General features: G+C 47.4%; 1 long non-coding RNA gene across 1 annotated transcript; it reads right to left on the bottom strand.

Moving 5' to 3' along the window:
- Positions 1 to 2447: 2447 nt before the first annotated feature.
- LOC146767437 (uncharacterized) lies at positions 2448 to 12636 on the bottom strand. The gene is made up of 3 exons (XR_014955855.1): positions 3222 to 12636; positions 2795 to 3014; positions 2448 to 2672 (listed from the first exon to the last, which is right to left on the bottom strand). It is a non-coding gene; the product is annotated as an uncharacterized LOC146767437 (long non-coding RNA).
- Between the last annotated feature and the right edge of the window lie 505 nt (positions 12637 to 13141).

Here is a 13141-nt window from a genome sequence, read left to right as displayed (position 1 = left end):
AGTGGGATTTCTCCCAGTTTGGCCACGGCGAGCGGATCGGATCCGCAGCGGGGCTGGGCGCGCTCTGCGCCGGCTCCGCGGGCCAGGCCGGGCCGAGAGGTGGAGTTTGAGACAATCGGCACCCGCCTGCCAGCTGAAGCACAAAGCCTAATTGAAGAAAGCTGTTCTTTCATCCCCACAAAGCACAAACAGGCAGTGTTATGGTGACAAACTCCAGCAGCTCCGTAGCTGCCGCTCCGAGCGCTCGCGCACATCGATGCTGAAAGCACAAAAAGAGGAAAGGCGACATCTTCCTTGTTGTAAATCTCCTCTGGCTGGTTCCAGAACGGGTTTGGGAGTTCACGCCCAAAATCTACACATCTGCAATGGTCCTGAATCATGTAGCAGATAATTCCTGCTTGGGAACTGTGGAAAATTGTGCTTTTACATAAGTTCTTTATTTCCCACCATTATTAGATAAGTTGTTTTTTTTTTTTTTCCAAATTTCTGCTGCTTTCTCCTCTTTCCTTGATGGCTCCATGGACACTATGCCTTGGCCAAAGCAATTCTTTGTCACAAACTGCCCCCTCTACGAGGAGAATTTCTCCAAACACCACCTCAAGCTTTCCCAAGGGGTTGACAGTACCATTTCCCCATTAAATGGACCCCATCTGGCTTCGACACTGGGATGCAGGAACCACTCTGAGGGGATTTGTGTGGCGATCCAAGACTCTAATTTTGGGTTTGGTGAGTGCTGGGAGGAGTGGCAGAAGGTTAGGCTTTTCCCATCACCTTCCTGCCAGAGATACGCCCAGCCCCGACACTCTGCGCTGTTGGCTGCTCATCACAAGGCCCCCTGTCAAAACCAGGATGGCTGATGAGCTACGAACAAGCTCACAGTTAGATAATAGATGAAAGAGCCTCAAGATAAATTAGGTGCCTCCAGAAAACCTGGCCAAATGTGTTTAAAACAGGAGATCCAACACCATTAATTCTCATCAAGCAGCTTTAAAAAAAGGCAACGCGGCACTTGACTTATGCTTAGAAAACGTTATCTTCCCTTTTAACGGGGGTTTTATAGTGTATTTTGAGAAGATGACAAACAATAGGGTTATTTTGAAGTCATGCCAAACACTACATTCGCTGGAGGGGAAGAACAATGTTACCTCCTATCTGTCAACTGACCCTGCAGCCATTAAGCCATTTCACCAACAAACAATATTAATAAAAAAAGAGAAAGTGCTCTTCTTAACTTCCTTACAGCCAGAGCTTGGGAGATGTCTTTGAATGAGATATTTGTTCCTTTCAGGAAAGATCATTTTGTCAAAAGTGAAACTTTTTAGAAGAGAGCTGGAAGAGGGACTTTAGACAAGGGCCTGGAGTGACAGGACAAGAGGGGAATGGCTTCCCACTGCCAGAGGGCAGGGTTAGATGGGATAGTGGGATGGAATTCTTGTCTTGTGAGGGTGCTGAGGCCCTGGCACAGGGTGCCCAGAGAAGCTGTGGCTGCCTCATCTCTGGAAGATTCCAGCCCAGATTGGATGGAGCTTGGAGCAATGTGGGATAATGGAAGGTGTCCCTGCCCATGGCAGGGAGTTGAAATAAGATTATCTTTAATATCTCTTCCAAGCCAAACCATTCTATTAAAGCATTAGTTTCATTGCTTCTCTGGTAAAAAAGAAAAATCCAAAAAAAATGTTTGCATAATTCCCATGGACTGTGCAACAAAGGTCAAGGCTTCATTTGTTTTCCCTACAATATTCTGTGTCTATGCCATATGAAATTGAAATGAAATGGATGAACTTTGAGCCACCATTCAATGTTTGTGGAGTTGGGATAATTTAAAGCTCTTGGAGCAGGGACCATATTTTTGCTTTGTGCCAGTTCAGACCCTCTGACTTGCTACTTTCACACAAATAAATTTATAGCAAATAATAATAATAACAACAACAATAAATACATAACATGTTTTCACCAGTGGAAATCTTTCCCAAATTGTCCCCAGTCACAAACAGAGAAAAAAGAAATGTAAGGAGGACAGATACAGCTATTTTACTTGAGCAATTGACAAAATGAGCACCTGCTCACAAAGAATCCAGCCAGCAGGACTGGGAGGTGCCTTATCACTAAAAATGCTCTATCAAACCATTCAGAATATATCATCAAATTCATCTGAATATTTTCAAGGAGCAAATTCCTTTGTGTTCTCTCGCAATTGGAATAAGCGTGTTCTCACGTGGCACCTCTGGGTGTATTTGGGCTGCGCTCTCCCAAAATGGCAAAAAATAGGGTCCCGAACTCAAAGGATCTGCTGGCACTGTGAAACTGGAGGCATCTGAGGCAGCGGAATTAGGAGCTGGCAACAGCCACCACTCCCAAACAGAAACCAAACCCCGCTTTTAACGCAAATTCGGGTGATAACGATGCTGTTTTCTTTATTGGCGCTTGTCGTCTTGGATGCTCACACCTCAAACCCGAACACACGGTGGAGAGGAGGGACAAGCAGCTCCTCCTGGCCCTGATCCGCTGTGTTTTCCCCGCTCCCATCCCTGTTAAAGCCCGGGCAGGTGCAGGGCTCCTCCGGGGAGAGCTCGGTGCCTTTGCAACCCGATCCTGCCGCGGGCAGGAGCCGCTTTCATGTGCTGCGTGTTTGGGCAGGTCCGTGTCCCGCGGCCGGCACGAAGAAATCCACCCTAAGAAAATAATTGGATGTTAATTTCCTCCAGCTTTTTCCTTCATTAAGCACAATTTGAGAAAAACAGCACCGCGCCAGGGGAGCGCAGTTGTCTTTTCAAGGTGCGCTTTGCTTGGGTACCTGCGGGGGCGGCTTTGCCAGGAGAGCTGCGGCCGGGGTGCCCAAATTCCTTGTAAAACCTGGAATTTTAGGCTGGGAGACATCACAACCCCCCGGGGAGGTGCTTTCTGGGTTCTGTCCTCACCCCCAAAGGTACCATCCGAGCTGGAGCGGTGCTGTCCCCACCTTCACTTGGCAGGAGCCCCCAGGGATGGCAGCTCCCGTGCTGCTCCTGCTTGGGCTGAGAGGGGATTACTTAATTAACCATGCAGCAGTGCCAGGTGAAAGTTTATCTATCCAGAGAGAACGTGCCCCGCTTCCCCGGCCTTGTACACATGTGGTATCGTTTTTCCATTATTTGGAACATACAGGACTAAATTAATAACAGTTCCTACAAGGCCCTGGGGCTCTCCGTGGAAGAATTTTGATCTCCTTAGGAAAGGCTCACCATTTCTCATAGGAGAGATGCACTTGACTCCTGACCTCTTTTCAAAGGCACCTGTGTGAGCTTTTAAAATCCACTACCACCAATTATCCACTTTTAACCTGAAGTGTTTAAACCTCGGACCACATTAACTGAGCTTAGCACATAGCCATGTCATTGCAGACTTCCTGATGTGAGGAGATGCCTTGACACGGCTGAAAGAGAGTTTAGGGATGAGGCATGAGATTATCAGCTTCTCCTCCTGACAGCTTCAAACAAAGGAGCCTTTTAGCCACCTGGTTTGTGTCTCCCACACCTGCATTAAGATTGGGAGACAAACCTTTGTACTGCTGCCTTGATCCTATTATTTGCATGTACCTGTCCACAGTCACCCTGCATCACTTAATAGCCTTCAGAGAGACCAAAGGGAAGAAGGTGCACATCTACTATTTCTCTTTCAGGTTTAATACCTTTTCTTTTTTTTTTTTCCCCCTCTCCAAGGCTGCAGGACTTTTAGGACACTACAGCATTTATTTAAACTCTAAGGAGATTTATTTGGCATGGGGGATGGAGCAGGGGAGGCTGTGAGAAGGCTGAGGATGGGGATGAGGGATGAAAAGGGAGAGGAGGCCGTTTTAAGGGTTTCTGGCTGGGCTGCAAAGAGCAAAGCCCAGTTCCTGCTCCCAGCATCAGGCAGGCATTTGGCTTTGGGGCTCCTCTGCTCCCTGCTTTGCTTGCCACTGAGGCCACCTCTGTCCCCTTGTCCCTGTGAAGAATCACCTGCAGCTCTCCCTGCTGCTGCCTCCATGTCCAGACAGTGAGGGATGCTGGCACTCAAGTGCTTCACCTGCTCCTCTTCTCAGCCCTCGTTCCTTCCCCCAAAACTGCCCTGCTTCCTTACACCTACGGGCTCAAGTGTTCCAAAAATCAGCTCCCAGGCCAGACTCAGCCAGGATGCAGATGTGCCCTGCTTCCATCTCACTCTGCCTGTTGGTGAAATTAGCTTTGTGTTCTCTGTTCCAGAGCTGAAGGCATGTCTAGATTTTAAATTAAATTCATATCCTCTTTCCTATGAAGGACAGAACATTATTAACCTCCTGGACCCAGCCCTGGATGACAAGGTGTCCATGCAAGAGGAGGTTTCATCCATAGCCTCTGCATATACATTGCTGCATTCAGCCTCAGCCAGCTCCTTGACTCATCAATGTAACTCAGGAAGGTAGAAATATTAAAGTTGCATTCATATTCCAGGCATGGTTTAAATCACCAGCAATGTGGAAAGCTCTGGATAGGTCCAAAAAAAAAAAAAAAAAAAAAAAAAAAAAAAAAAAAAGGAGGGAAGAAAAGAGTTTTCTGGTTCTAGTTTTTCATATTTTCTTTTCCCCTCTGAAAAGTGAAACCCTCCAGCTGCCCAGCATTGCACAATGGCCCAAATGCTGCGAGTTCCAGCCCTAATCCCAGCCCGCTCTGCACGCCAGGCCCAGCAGGGCTCGGCAGAGTGCCCCACTGCCACCCTGCCTCCCAAGCCCGTCCCTCCCAGAAGTGTCCCCTCTTCCTGGGGTCACAGCAAGGGGCTTGTCCCCACCACCAGGCCGTGCATTTGACCTCTGACCTTGTCCAGCAGCTGCGAGAAACGCAGGAGGACAAAGAGCAGGGTCAGCTCCCTTGGCCATCCTGTGGTTTGTGCTGCCACAGGAAGCAAAGTGAGGGGAAATCTCCACATTTTGGCCATGAGCTGGACATGCTTTCCATTATGGTCAAAGGAGTGCTGCCAGTGTTCCAGCAGCATGCCAGGTGGGAGGAAACCAAGCCCAAATGTCTTCCCCAGCTACCAGACGATGGATAAACTCCTTGTTCTCTTTCTGTCTCTGCAGAGGTGGCACTGCCACGGATGCTCTGATCCATTGCAGGATCCATCCAATCCTGGGTGTAGGTTCTAGGCATCCAAGGAAAGCCCCTAAGATCCAGGTCTGATTTTGGCACTGTTGTTTTTATCATCATCATCATCATCATCATTATTATTATTATTATTATTATTATTATTATTATTATTATTACTGTATCAGTGGCTAAGCCTAAGATCTCTGCCAGTATTGCCTACAGTGACATAGAGAAAAATTTAATCAGGACTCTGGCTCTCTCCAGGAGGGATTGATAGGAAAAGAATCCATCATACATTATGCCCATGTGCCAGAGGATGAAGTGGATGAACCAGCCAAAGCCCACTCCAATAAGGGGCCTGATCCTCAGCAAATAATCCTGCACCAAGTGCCATCCCCAAGTGAAGAGCAAAGATTCGGCCAACAGTCAGTAACACCAGAGGGAAAGTTTTTTACCACTTTAATCAGTGGTTAAAGCTATGTGCTGAGCCTTCAAAGAGGAATGGATTTAGTTCCTCTTTTTGGCTCAATGTTCCCATGATCCTGACGTCAAACAAATCACTTCATCTTTTGCCACCTCAGTGCCCCATCTGTTAAAGCATATTTTTAGTGTTTTTCTTTTTTCTCTTGCCCTTTGTCCTGTCTTGTCTGAAGTCCTAAGAGCAAGGTTGTGTCTTGCTACACAAGGTCCATCAGAAGAGGGCTCTGACCTGAGTTCTTTCTGCTGAAACACAGATTTTATCTAGGTCATAATGCAGGGCCTTCCATGTTTATGACGTTGGTTGAGAAATTCCCATTACTATCCATGGAAAATTTTGATTTGAATGAAAATGTTGAGTGGTTTGTTTGCAGAATGAGAACCCTGAGCATGGCTTCCATTTTTTTCCCAGAAAAAAACTTTGAAGAAAGTTTACAAACCCCATAAATTCTTGTGAAATCAAAAAAGCATTCATTAATCAGCGTTGCAGAGTCAAACAAAAGACAATATCGCCTGTCCCACGGGCGGATTTCCTTCCTCTCTGCGAGGAGCTGGAAACCCTTCTCTGCCACCCAGCCTTGGTCAGGGCTCTCCTTCCAGAGGAATCTTCTGCGCTTGTGTGTCAAGGAGAAATCTGTTTCCAATAGGTGTGGAAGGTCTGTGCATCGTGCTCCTGTTTCACACTGAGCACTCCTATCCCTGCACTGGCAGAGCCTCACAGGGAGTCTCACGCTGCTCCACCACCTCCAGAGCTGTGCCAGGTCTGGAATGCCCAGTGTGGCCCAACCCCAGCCTGTGGGAAGGTCCATCAGCACCATGCTCTGCCTCTCTTGACCCAGCCAGCCCTTCCCGCAGCTCCCCCTCTCCTCCCAGGAGCTGCTGGGGATGGAGATGGACAAATCAAGTGGTTTTCACCTTGCTTTATCTCATTTGAGAAGCTGAGGTTTCCCACCAGCTCAGCCAGAAGGTCTTTGGGAAGGGCTAAAGCTGCCCACGTGCAATCTTTTCTTCCTGCATTTCTAAACCTGAAATTCCAAAGAAAACTCCGGGGTGCAAATGAATAACTCGGTACCTGCAGGTGGCAAAATGTGGGTCTCAGATTCAGTCAAAGAGAGAAATGGAGAGTTTCTAGCCAGTCAGAAGCCTGGGAAAGAGCTGGAGGAGAATGTAAATAATTCTTTATGTCTCTTGTTTTTCACATTGTTCATAGTTAAGTTCTATCACTGTGCGTCAAGCACTGTACACCAATAGTGTGGGTTGTTTTCACTTCAGGACCAATGGAGTTGGTCCCCAAGAAGTTCTATATGAAAGAGCAGTGTATTTTGAATAAATCGGAGTTTTACTCTCACAGTCTTCTGAGTCAGAGTCTATTCATTCCCGTCCTGCCTCGACAGCGACAGCAGAACAGTTCAGGGACCATCAGCCAGTCTGTGTCAAATTCAGCTACAGGGCAGGATTGCACCTTTCTCCAAGCAGAGGAGATGGGTTGTGCAGAAAACATGTCCACAGGTTTCTCTCCATCACAGAGCAGGCTGTGGTCTTACCTGCCAACCCTGTTGCCCCCAAGGCAAGGAGCACAGCAAAGATTTGTTCTGGAGAGGCTCCTGCTGTCCCCATGAGGCAGAGCTGCAGGAGTGATGGGGGAGATCCAGAGTGCTTTCTCCTCCAGCTTTGTGCCCCATTTCCCTCAGGATGTGCTGCTCACATCATGTTCTTGTCCCCACCCCATCTCCTGGAGGGGTGTCCACCAGGTAAGGCCCCGTTTGCAAGGATTCAAGAGCTTTTTCATCACCCAGTGTCATAAAGTTCCTCAAGTCTGGGCAAGAATTTGTTCCATGTCTCCATCCTCAGGAAGCCAGAGCATCACCAGAGGAGGTCAGGGCGGATTCCCAAAAATGTGACCCATCCTCTCAGCAATGTGAGCATAATTCAGAGCATGCCGTGGGCTCACTGGCAGCTCTGGGGGTTTCTGCCATGACTCCACAAAGTGCTGCCCTCCCCCAGGAAGAGCAATCCAAAGAGGAGGAGCCCAGTGGTGCTTCTGCTGCCCTCAGACAGCGGGGGCTCGTGGTTGTGCAATGTTTACATGAGCACAGAGCTCACCATGGCTACACAGACCTCAGGAACAGCAGCTCCAGGCTCCCAGAAGAGCAGCACGACTCCCCTGGAGCCAGAGGAGCCTGTGCTGGCCTGGAGAAGGAGATGAGTGCTGCTGGGAGAGCTGGAGAAGTGTCATGCACCGTCATGTTGGTGTTCTCCATCTCAGAGCTGCAGCTACCAAAGGGGTTGTTGGTACAACTGGAGTTCCTGCAATGGACTCATCCTTCCCCTCTCACCCCAGCTGTATTCTGGGAGGATGCTGAGGTGTGCATGTTCTCTGAGCTCTCTGCTTCACAGCAGCACCAGCAGCGAGCAGAGGAGGAGGGACAGGACCTGCTGGTGTGGCCACCTGCAAATGGCAGTGCCAAAGGTTAAAAACTCTGCACAGCACTGCAAAGGAACACTTCAGTCACTCAGGGTGTGCATAATGAATGATTTCTGTTGGAAGGGACCTTAAATCCCATCTCATTCCAACCCCCTGACATGGGCAGGGACACCTTCCACTATCCCAGGTGCTCCAAGCCCCATCCAACTTGTCCTTGGACACTTCCAGGGATAAGGCAACCATAGCTTCTCTGGGCAACCTATGGCAGTGTGTGTTCAAGGCTTTAAGAGACAACTTTATGAGGTCCTTGCTCAGCTTCAGAATCCAGCTTGCTCTTGGCACAGTCATGTCTCTCCTCCATATTCCAGCAAAACACAGATTCATTAATATATTTTTCCCACCTGCTTACTGAGCTTCCTTTTCTCCCTTCCCATCCTCCGAGTTCCCCTCTTTGGAGTCAGCCTTGCCCAGTTGCTCTTACCAAGGTGGCACAGCAGTGATCTAGGAATGCTTTGGGATGCATCCAACCATCCTGTTTACAGTCCACAGGTGACAATCTGTGAGACAGGTCAGGTGGGCTCCCAGCTGAGAAATGGAAAAGGAGGGTAGATCCAGGCTTTGCAAAGGGTGAGCCTCTTCATTTGTGGTGCAGAGGGAGCCTGGAAACACCTGGTTCCTTGTAGGATGGTGTAGGAATTCCCTTTAGTGCATCACAACGGGATGGAGGCCTAAACAGCAACTCCTTATGTCTGTTCTTGAATTTTCCATGCATTTCGTGATCCCATCCTTATTGCCTGCTGCCGTATCTCCACCATTGCAATGTGTTATTCCATTGGGAATGTGGAAACGTGGCTCTGTATGGATAAGGTGAAGTAGCTTTCAGAAAGTTATGGGCCTGTGAAGCATTTTCAGTAAACGAGGGCAGGTTTCCTGGCTGTCCAGGCAGACCAAGCTCCACATCCAGCCATGCCTGGGCAGCTGCTGAGCTGACAGTTTGTGCTGGTGCCCACAAGCTTTGGCATTCCAGCCTGGAAAAGGACAGAGCTGTATCCAAACTTCCCAGCCAGAGCATCCCTGGTGTTCGTGTAGACAAATTCCTGAGTGATCTCGATCCAGTGGAGATTATGGGATTGACTTGATGTAGAACAACTTCTGATGGCAAACATGGGAGTGGGCTGTGCTGGCCAGTTGGAAGTTGTTTTCTTTGGTTTGGTTGTTGTTAGTTTTTTTGTGAAGATCTTTCTCAAAGTGTTTAGTGATGGCACCTTTTTGAGCTCCAAATTTGGATGAATAAACGAATAAACGTCCTGGTGAACAAACCCCAGATCTTTGCCAAACCACATCTTCTGGGAAGGAAGGGGGTCAGCCCCTGAGACAATCCCTGGGGAGCTTTATGGGGACAAGTTGTACATATGGGCATCCAGAGGCCCTTTTCTCTAATTACCCTATACTCAAACTCTCACAGAACCTTCCTCTGTGTCAAGGGGACTCTTTTTTTATAGTTTTGGGAGAGGATTTGAAAACTGATAGGACTTTTCAGGGTCTCCCAGTCCCTCCGATCTGAAGGCACAGTGGTTTTCCATTATTGGACTTTTCAGAGTGTTTCACTCTGGTGCATGACAGCCCAGGCTCTGGTGGTGTTGGGGACATGTGGTAATTTCCCTTCTTCCATGTGGCATAGTCTGGGGAGAAAAAAAAAGCAGCACAAAAGATTTGGAGAAGTTTTCAATGACTGAAGACCACACAGGTGAAGGGTAAGTTCCAGAGATGGAGTTCACAGAAAACAAAAGTTTTGTCTACGTGGCTTTTCCATGGGGCAGGGGAGCACCCAGAACAGCTGTTCCTGAGACAGCATTGGGAATTTTGCTGGCTGAGGAAGTTTAAATCAGGAAGAAGACTCCTTGGGATGAATGTCCAAAGCCTCTGGTTTTTTTTCACACTTTAAATGTCCAAACTAGGCTGATAAAAACACACAGAGACATGGAGTACCACCCTGGTTACACTGGTCAGACTCTTCACCTGGCACTCAGGGCACAAAAACAAGGAGGGAAAACACACTGGAAATAAAAAAAAAAAAAAAAAAAAAAAAGAAGAAGAAGAAGAAAAATAAGAAGAAAGTGCCATGGGGACCACGCACCACCCACATGGAGAGCTCCAGATGTTCCCAGCACCAGCCCAGCAGCCACCAGCCCATTAGATGCTCATTAACAAGTGCAGACGTTGGCAGCAGCGAATGTGGGGACCCACAGAAGTGCCCCTCTCTTCCCTCCCCTGCCCTTGCTTTGAAAATCCCCAACCTCCTGCTGACACACATCATGAGGAGCAGCCTCTAAGTGAGAAGTTCCTCAGCACCACCCGGTGCACGGAGGGTACAGCCTCTGAGGATGGATGGTATCCAAATGTTTGGCAGAATTTCCAACTTTCCTTACTTTTAGGCGTATCTGTGGCTTTTTGATACTGTAAACAACTGACATAGGCATGGAAGAATAGTGTATCTGAAACAGTTTATACAAAAGAATTCCATCTGTCAGTCTGTTTACAGTTCACATGTGAAAAGGCAAAAATCTTTAAAAGGAAAACCCCAAGGGGAAAAACATTTATATATATAAATATGTGTATATATACCCCATATATATATATATAGGATATGCTACAAATAATTGTTGAAGTGGAACAGTATCAGTGTACATTTTCTTTTTCTCTTGAATGCAGTATTCTTTTTTTTTTTTTTTTCCCTGGTGTAAATTAAATTTTCCCAGTTTGCTTTCTAACTTATTCAAAACAGTACAAAGAAAGCAGACTGGAATTAACAGGGTGGTTTGAATTTTTTTTTCTTTTCCCTTTTTTTTTTTTCAACAAAACACTTTCCAGTCTTAAAGTTGTCCTAAAGCTTCTTGAAACTTCATGCACAAGAGCATGGTATTGCAGTAAAGAAGAAATATTGCTATTACACCCTTGAGAATAACCTTGAAACAGGCTGCTGTGTTATCTGAAAGGGGATTTTAGAAATTGCTGTGAGAGCTTGAACTTCTGCTTGGACAGACACCAAGGAAAGCCAGAAACGATCCAGGTTTCGTGTCTTTTCTCAAGGGAAAGAAAAATGCTGCATAATTATCCACCTTGCTCCTAAATGCCAGAAGGCAGAACCCTGGAGACAAACATGGCAAAGGCCTGATTTTGTAATATTTGTGCTGAGCTGAACGAAACCTGGATAATGCACAAGCTCGTGCATAGGTGTCACAGGTTACAGGCACAAGCAACCTGCACAGAGCTGGTTTTAGCTCTGTTTTTCCCTTTTTTGGATCCCATCCTGTGGGTGCAAACTGCATTGAAATGATTTGGTGCCGATGAGGGGTGAGATTTGTCCTTGGCTGAGAGGAGCTCTGTACAGATTCACACAGTCCCCTGAACTGGAAGGGACCCACGGGGGTCATTACCCACTGCTGGTGGCAGACACGTGCTGGGGACCAGGGCTCTTCTGGATACATCACCAGGGAGGATGTTTCAGAGAAAACACAGGTTTTCCACCTCTGGAGCATGAATTTTCCATGGATGTGTGACAGTCCCTTGGACATCATGCTCAGTGAAACTGGAAAGGCTGTGGTAAAAGGGTATTCTCACAAGGACACCCCCAAGGGCAGGACCAGCACCACTCCATGATCTCTGTGCTGATCCAAAATCCTGCAAAAGTCCCACCCTAGGCTCCCCTTGCCCTGCTGGCCTTGCTGGCTTGGTTGCTGCACATCCCAGGCCCTGCTCTAATGGCCAGGGCTGTGTTTTGCTGTTTGTTTTTTGGAGCCCCACAGATGAAGCAAGATGGGTAACAACACAAATATTTACATGTGGCAACCGTTTGTTTTAATTGCATGGGATGAAATCAAGGTTTTCTGTTGCCCCTGCAGCAAGGGGAGGAAGTGGGGGGGTGTTTTTATGGGCATTCCAGAGCCCAGCCAGCCTTGGGAGGTGAAGGAACAACGTTGCCCACCAGCTTGACCAAACATGTGCTCCTCATATTCCTCCACCATGAAACAGCTCTTTTTTATTGTGTCTTGGCAGGGCTGTGAGCCTGCAGTCCTGGTACCATAACATCCCACTCCTGCGAAATTCCACGGGGCCAAATTCCGCCTGCTGTGTCTCCCAGGGAACAGGAACGAGCGTGGAGCAGGAACACACCTGTGCCCACCCTCCTGCAGAGGTTATGAGCTCTAGGAGACCCTCTCTCTGCTCCACCTCACACAGAGGGCAGCCCCAAAGAGCAGGGGAAATAATAAATACGAGGTTTCTAATGGGAGGTTGTTGCCAGTATATTGAAGCATTATGGGACAGCTGGGGCTGTGATTTTTCCCAAGAGATGTGCCCAAACCCAGAGCAGAAAAAGGTCACCTTTTTGGAATGTCGTTTTTGCCAAATCACCTCCTATCTCCTTACCCAAGCTGTGTGTGATCAAAACTGTTCAGTTGCTAAGAAACAATGAAAAATTGAAGGAAAGATGCTGATTTTTGAACATTAAGGAAGAAGAATATAAAAAAGCCAAAAAACACAAACAAATATTTTTAGAGGAAAGTTCATCATAATTATGTTCCCACTGTTTGCCAGCCTGTGTCTTATTTTACATCTTATTAAGAGCTGTGTTGAAATGATATCGCAGAATCTTCAAGACCAGGGATATTTCTTAAAGGAAAAGGTATCTTTCAGAAATATGGGTATGTGTATTTTTATCTTCCTGTTTTGGAAGATGCTGTCACAGTCTCACAGTCTCTGGGGACAGCACAGCTCTGATGGGAAAAGCCAAAGGCAGGAAATGGAAATTAAACTTTAAAAATTATATTTTCAATTTTTATTAGTTTCACCTGGAGAGGTAAGAAAGTGGTTTTCACCAGAGATACCCTTCCTGAGTAGAGCTACTGGAACAAGTTCTGCTTAAATTTAGGAGAAGCTTAGTCTTGGACTACGCCGTGCTGCCAGATGTTGATCCCAAATAACTTCCCAGATGAGAAGCAGCTATGCTGCCATCCCTGAGGAGGCCTGGCCTGTGCCACCACCATGTCTGGACATTTGATGGGTCAAAGGAGTGCCTTTGTGCACAAAAGATCCACCAGACATTCCTGAGGCAATCTGGCTTCACCCAATGACCAGCTGGGAGCCAGTCTTGCTGCTCATT

Source organism: Lonchura striata, chromosome 5 (genome assembly GCF_050655825.1).
Source record: "Lonchura striata isolate lonStrDom1 chromosome 5, ASM5065582v1, whole genome shotgun sequence".
Taxonomy (NCBI): Eukaryota; Metazoa; Chordata; class Aves; order Passeriformes; family Estrildidae; genus Lonchura; species Lonchura striata.
This window is presented reverse-complemented; position numbering and strand designations above follow the sequence as displayed.